Source organism: Aythya ferina (assembly GCF_964211825.1).
Source record: "Aythya ferina genome assembly, chromosome: Z".
In the NCBI taxonomy this organism is placed as follows: domain Eukaryota; kingdom Metazoa; phylum Chordata; class Aves; order Anseriformes; family Anatidae; genus Aythya; species Aythya ferina.
Genome location: NC_140299.1, coordinates 59,611,068 through 59,631,049, shown reverse-complemented (window position 1 = coordinate 59,631,049; position 19,982 = coordinate 59,611,068). Strand labels below are relative to the sequence as shown.

Below are 19,982 nucleotides of genomic sequence, written 5' to 3'. Positions count from 1 at the left end.
ACTATATGAACCCGAGTGATTAGGATATACAAACCTCCTTGACATCATGTTGTGTCAGGAACATGAGCTTACAGTGTCTCACCCAGGATATGAGTTAACAGATTTGAAGGCAAAAACCTGTACTGTTAAATATTTGATCCATCACTGATAGTAGGTGCTTCAGTGTGACATGGTATTCAGGTACAGCGCATTATTTTTTACGTATGCCTAGGAGAGATATTCACCAACATTTGGCTGCATGATGAATTCACAGTTTGACTGATTTAGATATCACTCACATTTCTTCCTTTTTGTGAGTGTGTTTTCAACAGATTGTGGCAATAAATAAATAAATAAATAAATAAGCCAAAATTTAGTAGCACTATATCAAAGATCTCTGTCAGATCTTTTGTTAGTCTGCTAAGGTTGTCAGTAATGAAAATGATCTGAAAGTCTGAAAGTCAAGTAATCTTTGGAAGAAACAGTTAAAAGATCTTCCTGAAGGTATGTTTAAAGGTGTTTTTGCAGGTGAGGGTAATAAAATTTTATAATATTCCGGTTGGATGATGTTTTGTCTGTGCCCTGTAGAGAACAGCTAAGAACCACATATTGTGTGTGTGTTCCTTTTTTTTTTTTTTTTTTATTTTAACCTCTGCAAATGGTAACCTCTGATTTTGTATTCATCTGACGTGTTTATCTGAAGCAACCTTCTAGACAATGCCTACCTGTAGCAATTAATGAAGAAACATGCTCTCCTGGCAAGGTAGTGAAATATTAGACATGCAAGATTATCTTTCTTGCTAGTCAGTGGATCATATAAAATCTAGACTAATATAAATGACAACATGAAGTATAGTAATTTCTGTAATAAAGTAAAAATATATTTACTGAATGAAGGATACAAATATGCTAAGTAGATTTTGAGTCTGAAGTAGTTAAAATCTCTGTAAATGACTTTAAGGTAAAAGTCATACTGAGAAACAACTCTATAGCCAGATTTAAAATTTGTTGGTTGCACAGTTGTTCCTTTTATTAATACTCTGTATTAGATACAGCTTAAACCTGAAAAACTTTTTGTTAATGATTACTTAGCATGCATCAGTAGGAAGTATCAAATTTGAGTACTGTAGATTTTGATGAAAGAAAGCATACAAATTATACTCCTAAAAATCACACTTAAAAAGTATGGCATGACTGTGTTATCTTATACAAATAACAATTTTCATAAAAGATGTGTAAATTATCATTAAAGTTTTTATGTTTGCCTTCGATTTTTAGTCATTTAGCATGGGATTCATCTCATCTTGTGTTAGCTACAAGTCTAAGTCATCCATACTTCTTCCATTACTGAGGAGTCAGGATGATTCTTCTGTTTCAGGCATCTCCAGAAGTGCCCCTCCACTGAGCTGGATACAAAGTTTTATATGGGACTTCTAACTTTCCATGGCTGAAATATTATGAGAGTAGTCTGTCCTTGACTTTTTTTTATTTTTTTAATATAATTAATGTACCTTTAAAGAGAGAACACAGATTTATGGTGGTAGATAGTTCATAAAATGTTTGTGTATCATCATCAAATGCAGTCCTATCTTTGATATTTAGCTTTATAAACAGCATTTTGCACTAAGCCTAGTCATGCAGTTAGTTTCTTGATAATTTGAAAACAATTTGGCCATTAGCAAACAATATAAGGACAATTATGAAAAGACAAATCTGCTTGATGAAAAAGCATTTAAAACAGCCAGTGCTTTTTATCACTACTAAAAATTGCAGATATATTTTTCTATATCCCAGTAAATAATCTCATCAATGCATACCATCAGATTTTACAGGCTTATTTTTAATGCGCTAAATCAGATTTGTCTTTCAGAAATTTTAACTACAGTTGTTTCCTTCATCCTACTACAAATTGAGAGGCAATACAATGTCTGGTTCAATTTGGAAGACATTTTTAGTTTTCTCTAAATGTTTCAGCCTTAATCTCATGCAACCACTAACTTAACTGTGCATTTGCTATGAGATATGTCTTGTTGAGAAAGGCAAAATTTGGTTGCTAAAAATTAGACCAAGAGAGACTAAGTGTATTGGAATCGTGATGATTTCGGGTGTCAAGGGATTCAGGCATGCATCCCACTAATAACAGCCCATCCATCTAGGAGACGTGAGGTTAGAAAGGCAAAAAGACAGTTAAATAGTTAGAATCATGGAATTGCACTCAGAGTGCTAGTAGACTTCAGGAAGGAGAGAAGGATAGCTGTGAAATCAAAAAGAAACAGCAGAAAAACAAGCAGTCTGGTGGAAAGACAACACAAGAAGCAGAAAAGTCACGTAGAGCTGTGCCAGCTGCAATGAGATAGGTTAGTGTCTGTTTTGGGACTTCTGCTCCCCTGGTTAACATGAATTATGCCTACCTATTGTTGCCTTCCATATTGTAGTAGATGTACATCCACCTAAGATCTTGACCTAAGAAAGTTAGGGATCATAAAGTTAAGAAGTTGTTCATGTGTGTTTGTGCAGATGTGTTCAGTGTCTGTAGATGTGCTGATTCTGCTCATGCAACAAGGAGATGGAACAGATGTGTTTATGGAACACTAGGGTAAAATTATGTTTCCTCAGGCAGGGAAAGACTCAGTGTCATGAGTTCAGTACTGCACAGGCTTGCTCCCAGGCCAGAAGGTATGGAGAACTTGCTCTGCACCTAGCTGCAGGTCCATGCCTCTCAAGACTGCTGAGGATGAATTGGTGTGAGTTTCCTTAAAAATGTGCAATGTTTTTTTGTGGGAAGGGGCAAATGAATCATGATGCCTTTTGCCACTGTTGTGAGTCTGACTTTAAAATACATGTGACAGAGAAGGCCATAAAAACACGCACTAGGAAGCTCCCAGACAAGCACTGGTAAGTAAAAGAGCATCCCTTTTTGAATGCTGCACACAAATACTTTTTAACATCTTAAACAGATGTACAAGTTTCTGTTCTGAGAAGTGATTTTTTAAAATGCAATGGTAGCAGTCTAGTTTTATTGTATTTCATTGATTCACATGCTGTGTTTGCTCAGTTCACAGCTATGGGTTTGGGGAATATTTTTTTCCATTCTCCTGTTCCTGCTGGTACTGCAAACTCCTTTGGCACCTGGAAATTGATCATGGTTCTGCTGTGCCTCCCTCCAAGCTCTGGTTATACAGTATACGTCCCTTTATTGGCAGAGGATTGCCCAAGTGGAAGCCAGGGCCAATTTCAGTTTGGAATCAATGTAACTACATATGCTGCTTTGCTTCTATGTCTTGTGATTTAAATCTTGCCCATATGAGATGTTACACTGTTTTAATTAAAATGTTTTTAAGTCAATATAGTTAAATCTGTTCAGGCTCCTTATACAGAAGCACTTAAACCTGCTTAACCTTTGCTAGAATTGGTTTAGCTAACATTGATAAATTGCTGAAGTAAGCTAAATCAATTTAAGTGAGGTCTTAGCTGGGGTAAGTGCATTTACATTAGATGTTCGCACCAGTTTAACTGGATTTAAAATCAATCAGTTTAGTTAAATCAATGCATTTTTCCTTGTATAGGCATGACCTTAGTAAAATAATTTTGTTGTTGTGTGAAGCATGGGTCTTACCAAAAAATAAAAAATAAATAATAATAAACCTTTTTGAAATACTTATTTTTGTTACTAAGTAAATTGGCTGAAAGCTATAAATCATGTTGAATCTCAGGAGGTTTTTGTATACTCAGGATGTTTTTATTTTGTTAGGAGTAAGCTACCTTCTTGGAACCCAGAGTTCTGTAATCTCTGCCAGCTGACCTTGTAACTTTTCTCAGTGTTTAAATTATGATGATGTGGATGAAGTAACAAATTATTACTCAGTTCACTAACTGGTCCAGAAGCAAAACTGTACTTGTAGAATGATTTCACCAAAAGAAGCTGCTTAAGTTATTAAAGGAAATAGACCTATCTGTTTAGCATTAATGTGTTATTGTTGATTTAATTGATAGCAGTGATATAATGCAGATGTGTAATTTTAAATCCTTGATATTTTACAATAAAAATCCTAATAATCCTTCCAGAAAAAATGTGTTGCTGGAATTCATGGTGAAAAATGTCATCTGCTTTCTGACCCAGTATAAATTCTTATAGAAAGGTCTTGGGACCTCAAGTCTGATCCCCTAATGTCTTTCCACTTCTAAAAAAGTCTTAGATATCTGAGGAGAAAAAGCTGATAGCATAAGTAAATGTCTCTTCATGAGGTGTGTTACCTAAATGTTGCTGTGCACCTTGGAAGCATCTAGAACTTCTGGGATTTTTGAGTGTTCCTGGGTTAAAACCAGACTCTCCGGGATTTGACAGAAAAAGCTGAAATAAAAATATGATTTTATGTAAAACACTTACAGTAAGAGTTTAGGAATCTATTTCCAGTATTACACTGTAATCCAAAAGCAGATCAGTGTGCACAGTAGTAAACAAGAACAGAATCACAGAATCACAGAATTTCTAGGTTGGAAGAGACCTCAAGATCATCGAGTCTAACCTCTGACCTAACGCTAGCAGTCCCCACTAAACCATATCCCTAAGCTCTACATCTAAACGACTTTTGAAGACTTCCAGGGAACATTCGTTTTAAGTCGTTTTTCAACATTATATCCCCTAAGACTCTGTAACAAGCATCTAGGTGTTTTGGTTTCTTGTTTGTTTGTTTGATTGTTTTGTGAAAATGAAGTAATTTTGATCTTTCAAGTCAGAGGCTTAAGTAACTTTTTATTTTACATGCCAGAAAATAACATTTCAGTTATAATAGCCACATTTTTAATAGATATAATTTGAATAATATGATTACATATTTTGCTAATCATCTATCTATAATACATGCCAGTGTTAAAGAATAAAAAGAACTTTGGTGTCAGTTCCTAGTTAAAATGGCAATAATTACTTTGTTTCAGTTTTGTAATATGCTGGAAGTTTCATGCTGTGTTACTTAAAAATTATTGATCTCACTGAGATTATCAGGACTGAGCAATAAAACCTTAAATTTGTCATCTTTTGTTCCACAACAGGCAGCGGTCCCTTCTTAGACAGGGTTCCCAAGGGAAAGTAATAGTAATTATGGAGCCGTGTAGCTCTTTGGAAACAGCATTTCCAGGAGAATAGAGGACTTCTGTTAGTCCATGCAAATAGGTTTGATCTCTCATAATACCCGTAGGATTCCTCTGTTTTTATGGATAACCCTCATAGTTTGATTCATATAAGGTAAAATGTTAGAGCCGTCACAACTGAAAGACACAGGGGACCCTATGCAAGGAGATTAGAGTTTGGCACTTTATTTTCTCATCTCATGAACTACCATCTGCAGAAGAGAAAAATCCAATAGACTTAAAATTTTGTTTTATCAGCATAAACTAAAATCTGCTCTTCACCTTAGGAAGTGTATTATTTTCCTGAGATAAAAGTTTTTTTTTTTTTTCAGTTTCATAGGTTTTAAAATAAAGTTGTAATATTTTAAGTCTTTTGCCAAATTATTATCTTCTCCCAACTGTCTATTAGTGAGATTACATTTCCACTATGTAACTGTTCCTAATGGGCCCTGGATATTCTGCAGTACATGCTGGGCACTGGGCTGTGGCCCAGAAAAACTTGAAATCTGAGCTTTTACATGAGTGATCCGTATCTTTTCATTTACATCAGATGCAGTTTGTCAGGATCTCTGTTTTCATATCAAAGTTTGTAAGAAGTCTGTGGTACGTGTAATGTATTTGTGCCGATTTCTGTACTCTGGGCTCTCTCAGAAGTCAGTACAAGGCTGAACTAGCATTGAAAATGTTCCAGTGAAATTTGCAGCTGCACATATATTCATAGCAAAATTGACCAAAAAGAAAAAAAAAAAGGACCCCATACTCATCCAGTTTGACCCCAGACATGTGGTTATCAACTGTTTCTTAACTTTTAATGTAGATTTCTGCAGTTTTCTGTGAAGGTGCAGCACACAATTTGACGCTGTGGCATAGGCTGACATGTTTATCACAGTTATTTTCTCAGCTGCTTAAATCAGCCTCTACCAAATATTCATTGTATATGTATGAATGTTTTGATATAGCTTGGGGAGTGCTCTCACTATGTGTCTATCTTATTATATCTAATTACGGTATAAACTGTAGTCTCAGCATTTTGTTTCTGTTTATTGCATAGACTTACAGGGATTTGTAGGCAGACCATTTAGCTATGCATGTTTGCAACTGTTAAAGCTGTTAGTAATTCATGTATTGTTTTGGGAAGAACTCCCAGAACAGAAGGTATTTTAGACACACAAATGTGATGCATATAAGAGTTAAGAGTTAATGTTTTGACATATCTCTGAATCCCTTTCTTCCCCAAAAAGAAACAGAAAGATCAGGTTTTTTGGGTACAAAGTACCAGAACAGACAGTTAATGTGTCTTTTTAGTCATCAGAGTTCTTAATATTGATGGTTGAGTTCTTTTTGCAGTTGATATGGCAAGATCCTTTGAGGGACAAGAGAGGGGGACAAGGAGAGAGAGTGGAAAAGAGGGTGCTTTTACCTTTCATTGCCTGATATTCTTTGCCCTCCATTTTATGACCTGTGGATATATAAACTATAAATGATTGTGTTTGACAAAGCAGGGTTTGAATTATTTGGCCCTTTATAACAAACAATATTCTATACTTCCAGTATGTAAGTGCAGACATTTGCAAAACCCGTATCTCTTTGAAGAAGTTTGTTTAAAGTGGATACTATCTTAAAATGTGACGCTTTAAGGAAATATCTATATGCTGTTGGAATAATTAATGTAATTTCAAGTAGGCATGCAACTAACTGAGATGGGAAAACACTCATCTTAGAACTGGGAAAAGACAGATTTGTGTTCTCTTTGTAAGAAGCAATTCTAGATCAACAGTAAGGCTGCTAATGAAAAGAGATCCTTTTTCTGAAAGCATGAACTGTCCGTCCAGCTGCTGTCAATTTGTTGTAATGCCACTGATCAAAAAAGCAGCAATCATTTTTAAAGGCTTTTGACGTAAGTTCATTTTTAAACATTAACATTTGCTGGAGAAATAAAATTGCTCTACACTTAAAGGTGCCTACGTCTTACAGGTAAAATGCAATTTAAATGTTACTATTTAGAAAATAAATCGCTATTGAAAATGAAATCAACTTCCTGCTTGCCAAATCAAATCATAAAACGAAACTGTCTTATATAAATTCAGCATAAAAAAAGTTTTAGAGCCATGAGTGGAACGGATTGCTACTGTATACTCACTTCACTGCAAAGCTAGTCAAGGGATTCAGTTTCATTTCCCTTTTTAATCTTGGTAAAAGCTGTTCCTGAGAGTTTGAACATGCACCATAGGTGTCCTATTTTCCCATTATTTGCCTCTACATGCTTCTTCTCTTCATGAGACTTTATGATCCGACCAGGTTTCTTACACCAGTGGTCAAAGAGAAACAATATATTCTCACAGTTATTATTATTTAGAATCTCTTTTGTTATGGATGAGAATATGTCCAAAGGCTGCTTTTTCCCAGGACAACGCTAATGTTTTTAAATGGCCTCTGCAGGCAACCAGAACTTCAGATCTCTGAGAGTGACACAAGCTACCCTGAAATACTTTCTTTTCTGCACTTAAATGCCAATGAAGGTCGGGGGAGGAGGGGAGAACCTAGGTGGAAAAAGTGTAATTTATGCTGTTGCATGGGAAGAGTGGTAGTGCTTGCAGAACAAGTGCTCAGCTTTGAATTAAAAAATGGCCTTTTATTATTCCTGTCTTCCCTTTCAGGCATTCTGCAGCAAAACTTGGAGTGGCAAAATATTGATTCTGAACGTGCAGAAATTATTAAAGAAAATCATTAAGAGCAATGAACCATGCATAATAACCTCCTATAATTAATGTCAATTAAATTTGATTTTATATTTGTATCATATATAGGAAAGCCAGTGTGTCAAAAGGCTAAATAAACTGAAAAAATAATCAGAAAATCCATGCTTTGTTCCTGTCCCTGTCACAGACTTCTTTATGACTTAAGAATCACATTTAGTCTGTTGTGTTCTGCTTTCCTATCTGATAAAAATATCTTTTCTGAAAAGGCATTGAGAGACATACTACCTACAATACCAGTGCTGCAAGTAAGCCTTTTTTGAGGCACATTTTGTTCTAATTACACATTTACACTGGGTTAGTCTTTCAAGATCCTTCCTAGGACTGCTATATCATTTTGGTGTATCACCAGTGTTTGTAATATAGCCATGGTCAAATGCCTTGGTAGTGGAACACAGGCATGGTTTGAAGACCTCAATGAGTGGTGTAATGTAAACATGGAACTCAGATAGGGATTTGTTCTTATGCTTGTTTCTATTTTATGTGAGGAAATTGATACAACGAAGGAAGTGCTGGGAACAGGAAAGCTGTCAAAATAATGGAAAGATACTCTAAGATTAGCCGTGTGAATGAAGACTTTCAAGTCTTCTAAGCATCCTATCCAGACTTTTTATCTTAAATCATTGCAAGAGGAGAAGAGAGACCAAGTTTTTCTGTAAAATGAAATGGTACTAGTTGCAGTGAATACATTGTAGCAAGACATGTTTTTAAACACTTTAGATAACCTTGAAAAGTAGTGAAGTTTTTGAAGAAGAGTTAAAACAAATGCACTATACAAAGACTTGACAAAGATGGTCCTTTGATAGAGGGAAGATTCACTTCAGAAAATGCTTTTTTAATCTTTTCTATAGTATAGTATATACTAAATATACTAATATACTAAAATACTATACATGGTATTTACTAGTAAGCAAAACATTCAGATAAGTTGACATTTTGTTGAAACAAACAAAAAAAGCAAACCAACCAACCAACCAAAAAACAAAACAAAACAAAACAAACAAACAAAAAAAAACATTCAGTTGTCCTCTTAGGAGAAAAAAAGATGAATGAATACCACAAGTGAATCAGATGTGGTTTTTTATTCTTCCTGGCAGAGGACTTCCAAGAACTCTCTAGACAAAATAAAGAAGTCCTGATCCCTTTCTTTTCAAAAATAACAGTGGAAGTTTTATAGCTGACTGTTGGAGAGGTATTGACCCTGAACACAGCACTATTTCTGTAAAGTGATTTTCAGAACTCCATGCAATAGTTCATCAATTGAGAAAAAGCCTATAATCAAAAGCTATGCACATACACAAGAGGGAAATCAGCTTCATCCTGATTCTTTGACATTTTCTTGCTTTTGAGTAGATATAAATAAAAGTGTGTGTATCAGCTTTTCAGTAGTTACCCTGCAATCAGCTGGCCTAAAGAGACATTTCACAAGTTTTTCTGCATTTTTTCCTTGAACACTACACTTGGTCTTTCACTTTCTTTCACCCTGTTTATGTCTCTGTCTATGCATATTCATAAAATACAGGGAGGAAAAAGCAAAAGTGTAATTAAATGAGCAAAGTAACTTTTTAACAAAAGAACCTGCTGAAATTTGTTGCAAATTATTATGCTTGCTTATCTATTGTTCATGCTATTATTTGACAATAATCCTCATATCTGCAACTACAGTAGTCAGATCAAAGGTTAAAAAAAAAAAAAAAGATAGCTGGTGCCTTTTCTGTATATGACCTAATTAGATCATGATTTTTATAATCTTTAAAAGCTATTTAATAAACAACATACTATTTTTTCCAAAATCTTGTCTAAAAATCTTAGTTTAATTTAATCTACACATATCTTACATTTAGATTTTAATTCTCTGCTGAAGATAAATTTGATTTCAGCATTTTTCTTATAGGAGAATCCATTTGAGCAAACTGAATGTACAAACATCTACAGCCAAAAAAAAAAAAAAAAAAACTATTTGGAAAAAATGATAACTTTAATATGTTATGAAATAAATAATTTTGGGGCTACCTTTTATTTTATAGATGTACTATTTTTATTTTTTTATTTTATTTTAAAATGCAATGTCAAATCTAATACTTAGACTTGGGGGTTGTATGTAGGTAGATCTTGAAAAATCAGGATCTTGATGAAAAGCAGTGGGTTTCAGGAGGAAATTGGCAAATTGTGCTTAATGAGAACAGCCTTACTAATAGCCCACATCATAAACTGCTTTTAAATGAGCTACTTATTTTTTATTTATTTTTTATAGTCTTGATTAGCTTTGCTTTTGGTCAGCTTCCTTTTTGTGAGTCACCTGATTTAACAGTTTTCATAGTGGTGTAGTGAATATGTAATCTATTCAAATGCGAGGTATAAGTGGTTCTTTTTGCCTAAGAATCTTTTTAACTTTATTTCTACCAAACTTTGAGAAATAAATTCAATAATATGGACTGTGAGCTGTACCTGTTACATTGGTTTACCTGGTCAAGCATTAATGTCTTTCTTCCACATTCTGTTGTCTGTTTAAGTTTTTCACTCTTTTCAAGCAACCTAAACAATTATTGCAAATTTTATGTTCTGTTGCATAATTTTTTTCTTGAGTTTCTGTCTTTTGTGTTTGTCTGTTTGTTTGTTTGTTTGTTTTTGTGGGGTTTGTTACTATCTCCCATAAATGTTTTTGCAAAACTCTTTAAGTTTTAGTGTTTAGTGTTTTAGGAATCCAAGCTGATATAATACACCTAAAGTAGAGTGGACAGTCTCTTAATGACAGTGGCTACTCAGAGAAGAATTGTTGTTTTATATATACAGTACTTGTAGTGGGCAATGTTCTACGATCTGTCATGGGCATGACAAAACCTTCCTGATGAATTAGTGTTTTAGGGAAATACTGTATTTAGTGTAATTTTATGCATCCACAGAACAGTCCAGATCCTCGGTTGCAAAAACTAGAATAGTACCACTGAGCTGAGTGAAACTTGAGATTATGACAAGTTAGGTCTATCTGGAATAACTGATGGTGTGTATTGTAATGTACTTATCCTAACATCTATAAGACAGTTTCCACTGCATCCGGAAAATGGACTGTAGGTGTGACTGAGAACGTGTGTATCAGAGATTAAAAATTTCTCATGTTTTGCTCAAAGCAAATTCCCCTGTGATTCAAAGTGCTGCTGCTAACCTGTAATGTTGAAATTAACAATTTTTAGTGATGATTTGTAGAGTACATCTTAGGAAAGAGCCTTGTGTTCTATGGGAATAATCCTCACTTTTTGCTGGGGAAGAATGCAGCAGAAGCCATTACCTGACTGCATCCACAGATTTTACTGCCCGCTGGGCCCCATTGCAGATGTTTTTGCAGGTAGGCCTCCAACCACATGGAGACAGCTGCCATCCTGTCTGTGAAGTTGAGCGAAGAGAACAACATTCTGTAAGAGTGTCCTAACTGGAAGGATCCTTATCATGGTTACTGAATGCTCGTAGACATTGATTTCATGATAATGTGTGATGCAGGCTGAGGGCGGCTGCGTGTGTATTAGCTGACAGGTTGCTGCAACGGGAGCTGTACATCTGGCACCCCGGTGACCAGCATCTCACTTCTGTATCATGTCTGATCTGTTGTAGTTCAGAGTGAGCTGTTAATTTACTTCAGATATAAAGTATTTCCCACATGGGAAATTCTCTAAGTATGGTTTCTAAAAAACCATAAATGTATATTTTACATTAAAAAAAAAAAAAAAAAAAAGAGACAAATCTTGTTATTGTTTTGCATTAGAATACATCATCTCATTGAGGTGAAAGGCTATAAAATCATATGTGATTTTAAGTGATTTTTCAAGTGCCTTTCTTTCCCCTGTGGTATTTGATCTACCTAGTAAGGGGATAAATGCATTAAAACAAAACAAAAACAAACAAACAAAAAAAAGATGACTAAAGCATATGTGGTTATGTACTCTCTCCAGTTTATTCTGTTTTCTTAACGTTATGGCTAGCCCTTCTTTGGTAAAATTATGTGTGAAGTTTATCAGAGTGTAGTCTCAGTAGCTAAAAGATTATTTCAGAGGTTAAAGAGAATCACATAGAATGGATCCATTAGTCTATATAGATTGTAATCCCTGTAGAAATAGAATTTGCAAGTTGTTACAGAGATGAGTTTGGCATTAATCTGAACATCCGAAATCTGCTGGCAGTGTACATATATTCTAGGGACATGAGTATCATCTAACTACTTACTAAAATTCAGGCAAGCAGGAAATAATGTGAAACCTCTGCTTGGGTCCTAGGCAAGCATCTCTTCTAGTTGATCTGATGCAAGCACTTGTACAGCTCCTAGTGGAGCTATACAACTATTTCCATGACTTTAAAGTTGCAGCAAAATCTTTTAGCAGTGACAGATTATGCTTTGGAGACCTGTTAAACATTTAGCTGTGGTGAACACTAAATATGCCTCAGCAACAGGTTTATTGCTGTGTGAGGAACTTGCTTCAGATAACTAGGTTGTATGCGTGCTATTGATCCAAACTGGTGAGCAGTTCAGTTGATATAGAACAGTTTACTGTATGGATTAAATTTCTGAAAATTGTCTCCAAAGTCTTGCAATTCAGAATAGCTTTTTTTTTAAAAAAAAGAAATTGTTTCTTTTAACAGTACTCACTGTTAAAACATTTTGGCTATATGGTAATATATTTTAAAATTGAAAAGCAAACTTGTTAACATAAGGCTTAAATAGCTGTTGTTTGGTTTTGGTTTTTTATTACTACAGTGTAGTAATTCATCTTTTAGGTATTTGGAATAAACAACAGATCTAGCTTTATTTTTTTATTTTATTTTATTTTATTTTATTTTATTTTATTTTATTTTATTTTATTTTATTTTTTAAAGCTAAACACTGTAACTCCCCTTTTACACTTGGTGCACTCCCTCACTCCCTTATACAAAGGTCTTCTGGTGTTTTCCTTTAGCCGGTGGGGAAGATGCTTACATTTTGGTTTATAATAGAGTCTGAAATATTAACGTTTGCATTTTTCACTGAGATGAACAAGGAAGTTTCTTTCTAATTTGGCTGTGTAATGAAGACGAGACATGACAGAGGGCTGCCTACATAGCTATCAAGTTATACCAGGTAAAAGAGATCAGTTTCAGCAAAATGGATTAGTTTAGAAGAAGCATCCAGATAATTGATTTTATACCAGATGATATTTATGTTTGCTGGTAGAGTGTTCTGTATATGAATATTTTTCAGTTGTTCTCTGCTTTGAAATGATTAAACAGAAGTAAACAAGCAGGAATTATTGGTAAGTTTGGCAAGGAGGCTTCAATTTTTTTTTCTGGCTGTGATCTCCACTCCATTAACTCATCTTCATCTATTGACTTGAGAACACATTAAGGCAATGTGCTCTTCTTGAAACTATGTATGAGAGCTGTTGAAAAATTCTGGCTAGAACAGAATATTGCTGCCTGCTGCTTCAGTGGATTCTCTTCAGATATTTTTGATACACACTCCAGAGTATGCTCTAGTTTTTATATAGTTTGACTGCATTGAAGATGTTGATTTTGCTGTAAGACCTTGTACGATTTTGTTCCAGATAATTTCTCTAGGCGTGTTCTGGCCTACAAGTTAAATTTAGTTCAGTAGCTAACTCCCAACTAGAATAGACAAAGACGTTATAGTATCTCACTGTAAAAGACTGATGATTTCATATGATGTCTCAGGATCCTGGACTTTAATCTCCCAATGATCCTTATAGTGTCTTTCTTTGTGAGAGTAATGTTTACATTTTTATCTTTCTATTGAGGCTTTTTAAAGGAGGAGTGGATGCCTGTGGAAGGCTTGGGGGTAGAGAGTGTTTCTCACGTGATTTTAAAAATTATGAGACTTACAAGTGATGAAGAATCACTTTGAGCAATCAATTCTTTTGATGCATTCTTAATCTTTTTTTTTTTTAAGAGGTCTATGCAGAATTGCTTAGTACATTGTACACTTGTACAAATACACTTTTCCATTTAATAAATGCGTGCTTCTGTTTAAAATTAAGCATATTTAATATCTATAATACAGTCTTTTTCCTGCTTTAAATGTGACTATGAAATTTTGCTATTTGTGCACTGTATGATAGAAACAAACCCTCCCAAGCGTCTGTTTCATTTATACAAAATGTAAAGGCTTTTTTTTTTTTTTTTTTTTTTTAATATACCCATGTTAGCGTACCTATTGAGTTGTAATAGTAGTGTTCAGCCTTCTTTAGTTTGTGGTTCTCTAATAATTTTCTAATGAAAATGTGGTCATTCTAGAAATATGTATAGATTACTGCATGTGGTATTCAAGTCTTTATGGAGCCTTCAGAAGTATTTCACAGATTCTTACAGTCCAGAGAACACTGCTTGGAAACTACTGCATTATGCAAACAAAAAATTTATCTGTGGTTATTCTCTCTAAATCAATCATGCCAATAAATTAAGTGGTATTTTAGAAAAAGAATGTTACAGAAATGTGAATTAGTTGTTGCATTATAAAATATTTAAAAAAAAAAAAAAAAAAAAAGAATTGATAAGTAATTTTTTTTTTCATTTCTTTGTTTATTTTGAGACATTTACAATATAATTTCATTAAACTTCTCTTGGTCGTACCTCTAGCTATTAGAAAGATAAAGGGAAATTGTAGTTGGTATAATTCAGATGTTTCCCTGACTGAGTTTAAAACTTCAGCCAGGACATAATACCTGGATGTGATTGGATTAATAAAGCAACAAGCTGATGTCCATACTATATATTAATAACCCTTACAGGAGCCATCTGTTTATAATTTTAATCATTTTAAAAGCCATCACTTTTATCATTGTAATTCACCTGCCATGAGTTTATTTCTAGTTTTTGCTTGTAAAACAGGATCTATTTTGCTTAGTTTATCTTTCTGGGGTAAGAAAAGAGAATAGTTTACTTTCTATTTACATAGATATCATAGAAAGGAGATATTTATTAAAAACAATTTGGTTTGCATGGAAAATTAAATGAAGTCTTAGACAAAAAAAAAAAAAAAAGAACTACGACTTAGTGATGGACCTATAATTACAATCTAAGACTAAATCCCTAACTTGTCAACTTAATGGAAGGTTTTCAGTAAAGAAAAATAAGTTATATTAATGGTACGTGACAATACCATTTGCTGATATAATCAGTCAGAAATGAACTCCATTAATTTTGAAGAAAACAAGGATACAACAGGCACAAACTGAAGCAGAGGGGGTTCCGGCTGAATGTGAGAGGGCACTTCTGTATTGTGAGTGTGACAGAGCACTGGGACGGGTTTCCCAGCGAGGTTGTGGAGCCTGTGGATATCTCCTTCTCTGGAGATATTCAAAACCCACCTGGATGCCGTCCTGCACAGTGTGCTCTAGGTGATGCTGCTTGGCAGGTGGGTTGGACTAGGTCTCCAGAGGTCCCTTCCAACCTCAGCCATTCTGTGATTCTGTGAACATGGGTGAGCTGAGACTTTTTTCACTGAAACTGTAATGTGAAAGGTAAGTGCCATCTTCATTGCTTTCACTATATTTTAGAGGACTGAATAAGAGAACTTGCAGTCTGAGGATTTTGTTTGTTGGAACTTTCTCTTTTTAGAGGCTTTGGGAGTGATTTTGGCATAAAGTCTGTAGAATCTGGAGAAAAGAAGAGAAACCTTGTCATCTCCATACTTTCCAGCTAGATTCATTCTTGTCTCTCTTACTTACTTTCTCTGTCGTAGATCTTCTAATAGTAACAGGCCAATAGCAAGAAAGAAAAATTTTCACAGATTTCCTCTGCTTTCCTTTGCTGTTTAGTGGCAAAAAGGATTAGTGGGTGAAGATCATCAACCATAACAAACTCCCTTTCTCCTGCCACTAGTGGAAGTTACAGTTGCTGTGCATCTACTAAACTTTTTCCATATGTGAATGAACACAGTATTATCTTTTACAAGATAAGGCTTGCTTTAGTGAAGCAATTTCAATTTTCTGCATTTTTAATGTAGCTATACTGGGGGGGGAAGGGGGAGGGGGAGGAGGGCAATAAAAGAGGACTATGGCTTTTGTTCTGCTTAAAAAGATAAGTACCCCATACACTTCTAAAATGTGCTCACAACTGAACAACATATTAATGGATTCCTCTGTGATTCTGCAATTTAGGAAGTATGTGGACATAATTTGTCTGCCATAGCTCATATACCTACTAAAAAGTAGGTATATGGATAATTCTGAATTATCCTAATTTTAGTGTCACTTCAATTGAAAATAATAAAAATTAATCAGTAGTAAATATTATATGTTTACTCTTGGTTTTCGTTTGAGTATTCTTTGGGTTTTGATTCTGTATTGAATTTTACTGATAAATTTACCGATTGATCATTTAATTTTCATAATTAGCTAATATGGTAGGAGTTATTCTTTTCTTGAATAGGACACTGAACAATAGAAGAGCTGGGGAAAAAAAATTAAAAAGGCAGAGTAACAAGCAGAACTGGCAGAAAATATTTGAAATAGCTGGCTTTGGAATGCTGGAAGAAGAGCCAGCCTTCCAATGTAGATTTCTTAGCAGTAAGATACTGTTATTTAGTAGTGTCCTGACTGATATCCTAGCTAATAATGGATTTTACAAGGTAGGCTTTTACAGGGTAAGTATGTATATATACATTTTTTTTTCAAACAATCAAAAAGTTTAACTACAAGTGATACAGGTGTATAGCAGTAAACAGAGTTTTGGCACAAGTACTGTTTTGGATGAAAAGAAATATAAACTTTTTTTTGAAACAATTACTGTCAATATGATTGAGGACAGAGATAGTATGGCAAAAAGCAATATCAACAAAATATGGTGGAAGTCCATTTCAAGTTTGGGGACCTATTGTCTGCAATATAGTAGAACAAAAGACATCCAGAATAAAAGCAAAGCTCACAGCTGAGAAAAACAGAGATATTGATCTATTGCAAGGATCAATTTTGTTGTTTTTTTTTTTTCTCACTACATGCACAAAGGTGTGTTTGGTGTTGAAAATTATCTGTAGCAGGACTGTTGATATTTCTGAGTAATGTTCACAGAAAATAATGGCTAGAAGAGAGAGGAAAATACTTCTTTAACTCCTTGACAAAAGTTTGTTCTGCTTTTTCTCTTCTTACTATTGAAGAAAAATTAGATCGATGGATTTGACTTTTAAATGTTTTTGTACCAAGGTTTTCGTTTAGTCTACTTCCTGACTGTTCAGTAGTTCCTGTGAATGTACAATTCAAGTAAATAGTAATAGCTTTGGAATTTCGGTAGCATGCAGATTAGACCTAATTTTGGAAATAATTTACTAGCATTTCTCCCACAGGAAAATTTCCTTTATATGGGGATGCACTTGTAATTTCTTTAACCAGAATAGTTAGCTGAGACTGGGGCCATATACCCCATAAAATAAGCAATCCATGATGGAACATGGAGCAAATCAGTCCCTCCCTATAAAAGTTGCCAGACCACGAGTCAGAGAAGAATTAATCTATCTGCTAAGATCATGAATATAGAAATGCTAGTTATGGCAGTAACTGAGAATAGTTTTTGGTATTTAAATATCCGAATTTTGGAAATAAAAGAAAATCATACCCAGTACAAACTCAGAGAAATTTTTATTTTTATGGGGCCTTGAGAAATTTGGCTTGGTGGGAGGTGTCTCTGCCCATGTCAGGGGGGTGGAATTAGATGATCTTTAAGGTCCCTTCCAACCCAAACCATTTCTATGATTCTGTGCTTCTAGTCTAGTGCTGTCCATGTGCATGCCCATTCTTTATCTAAATAATTTTCACAAAATCTTTCTTACTTGATTAAAACTTGTTGTTTTTTTTTTTTGAGTTTCTTTTGAAAAAGGTATGCCACATAAAATTATTAGGTAAGCTATTGTATTCTTACATAACATTATAAAAGAGAAATTTTTCCACATTTATATTAACCAGCCAAAAGGAAAATTAATACCCAATGAACAACTGAGATAAGCAGCCAGTTTAGCAAGTGGCATGTCTGTGCATTTGTATTTTACTGAAACCATTTTTATATTGGAAATTTGGAATTTTATTAATGCATAGTACTAGTAATTAGAAATGTTATAATTATCATAAACTCTTCCATATTTTCTGATCCAGTTTAATCAAACTTCCAGGTTTTGTCAGAGAGAAAAGGTTTTGCTGTGCTAAACTGTGCTCCTGGATAGTTCAGACAGAAATGGCCTTTATTATTAAGGGGATAGATTAGATGCCTGAATATGAACTATACTGGAGAAATATTTCAGAAAGCAAGTATTTTTCAAGCCCTTAGGAACTGACATTTTTTGTTTGCATTTCATCTTGCTAATTGTTGTTCAAAGAGTTCCTTAGGTGATTACACTCAGCTAATTTTATGAAGTTTCATTCTATTCATTATGCAGGACAGCTAATTAATGCTGGAAATATTATTCTAAGGAAGAATGTGTAACTGTTCAGCTATAGACACCTTGCACATGTACTGTAGTTGTCATTATTTGAAGACAGTTTGATGACTGCACTGAACTATTCTGCAAGAAATTAGGGATAAAGACCTTTTTCTTTTTCATGGAAACATGGCTGTAGCTGTCTTGCTAGAATATTCACAGCACCTTTCAGATATTTAACAGGAAAGGTCTTCAAAATGAGTTCCCTGATAGTAGTGCCTTCATTATTTTTCAAGCTTGCTTATGATGATTCACAGTATGAAACCTTTATAAATTTTATTCAATTCCCCTTGTCAGTTGCACTCACTCTCAGCATCCAGTTGTATTGATTTATATGAACAACCTCAGTTTCATTAGTCATGATGAAATTAATGGCAAGTTGCATCATTTTTCTCTGACTGTGTTTCCAAAAGCAGAACAATATATCTGCATTGGAACATATTAAATGTTATGTTAACAGACACAAAATCCTGTGTTAAAGTTAATTCATGTTGAGATGTAGAGTGATACATGCTGACAAAAACAGAAAAATGCAAAATTGATGCTGACAGTCTGTCCTTCCCTGATTGTATAGATTTGTAGCAGCACATGCAGTATGTAAGTTCATGCTGTGATTCAAGACCTAAGCAACAATCAGCACAATAGCAGAACGGTCTGTCAACCACTGCTTCAAATTTTTTTATTATTTTTTTTTCTTTGGAGATCTTTAGGGATCTAGAAGATAGTTTCAGTATTAGATTGTTGCTCAAACAATTTTAATAAAATTATATTGATTCCAGAATTTATCAAAGCAAAATAAATTCATATATATTACATATAAAAGTATATGTTGTTTTCAATATTGTTTTATTTTTAATTAAAATGTGACATAGAGTTACATTTTGACAACATCATAGAACCTATTTTGTCAAATGTTCGTGTGATTCTTTTATGTATTACTGTGTATTCTACTTCTGGAATGTTAATCTAGACTTTGAATTAACTGCATGAAGCCTCTTCATGCCCTCTTCCATGGGTGCCCAGTCTCTGTTTGTGAAGATTCAGTTCTCCTTGACAAAATGCTGTGCATAGACTTCTGCTGATCACTGCAAAGCCTTTAACAGTGAATGGTATTCCCAGAGCTGTCTTCAACATTCACGTTCAAATGTACTCAGGCATAATCAGATAAAAAATCTACACAAGCTTAAGGTTGTAAAATTGGTATTATTGCTGCCTAGATTTGTATCATCCTAGCTTCATACCCATCCCGTCCTAGCTGGTCCCCTTAAGTGGTGGAAATAGAAACAACATCGTACCTGCTGTAACTATATATATAACTATATGTATTCCTCCTGTGGAATCACATTGGCTGGTGTCAATAGCAAATTATATGTCTTCAAAAAATGTTTCTGGTGGTCAGATTCAATTTGGGAAGAACTATGTTGTACCATATCGTTAGCTCTCTGAATACTTTTGAACTGTTTTTCAGAATATTATTTTTAATCTAGAGAAACCTTTCAAATAAAACAGGCATATAAGTGTTAATTCCATAGATAAAAAATTGTTGTGGATGGAAGACAAAACCAGTGTACAAGTTGCTTTTTTATCCACATTAAAAAAAAAAAAAAAAAAAAAAAAAAAAAGCCACAAGGAAAAGCTTTTGGTAGAAATCCAAAATAAAATTAAAAGGCATGAAA

At 34.2% G+C, this 19,982-nt stretch overlaps 1 protein-coding gene across 1 annotated transcript in view; it reads left to right on the top strand.

The window, feature by feature from the left end:
- FBXL17 (F-box and leucine rich repeat protein 17) overlaps positions 1-19,982 on the top strand; it is a 310,952-nt gene that overhangs the window by 258,982 nt on the left and 31,988 nt on the right. The gene's annotated exons all lie outside the window — the stretch shown is intronic.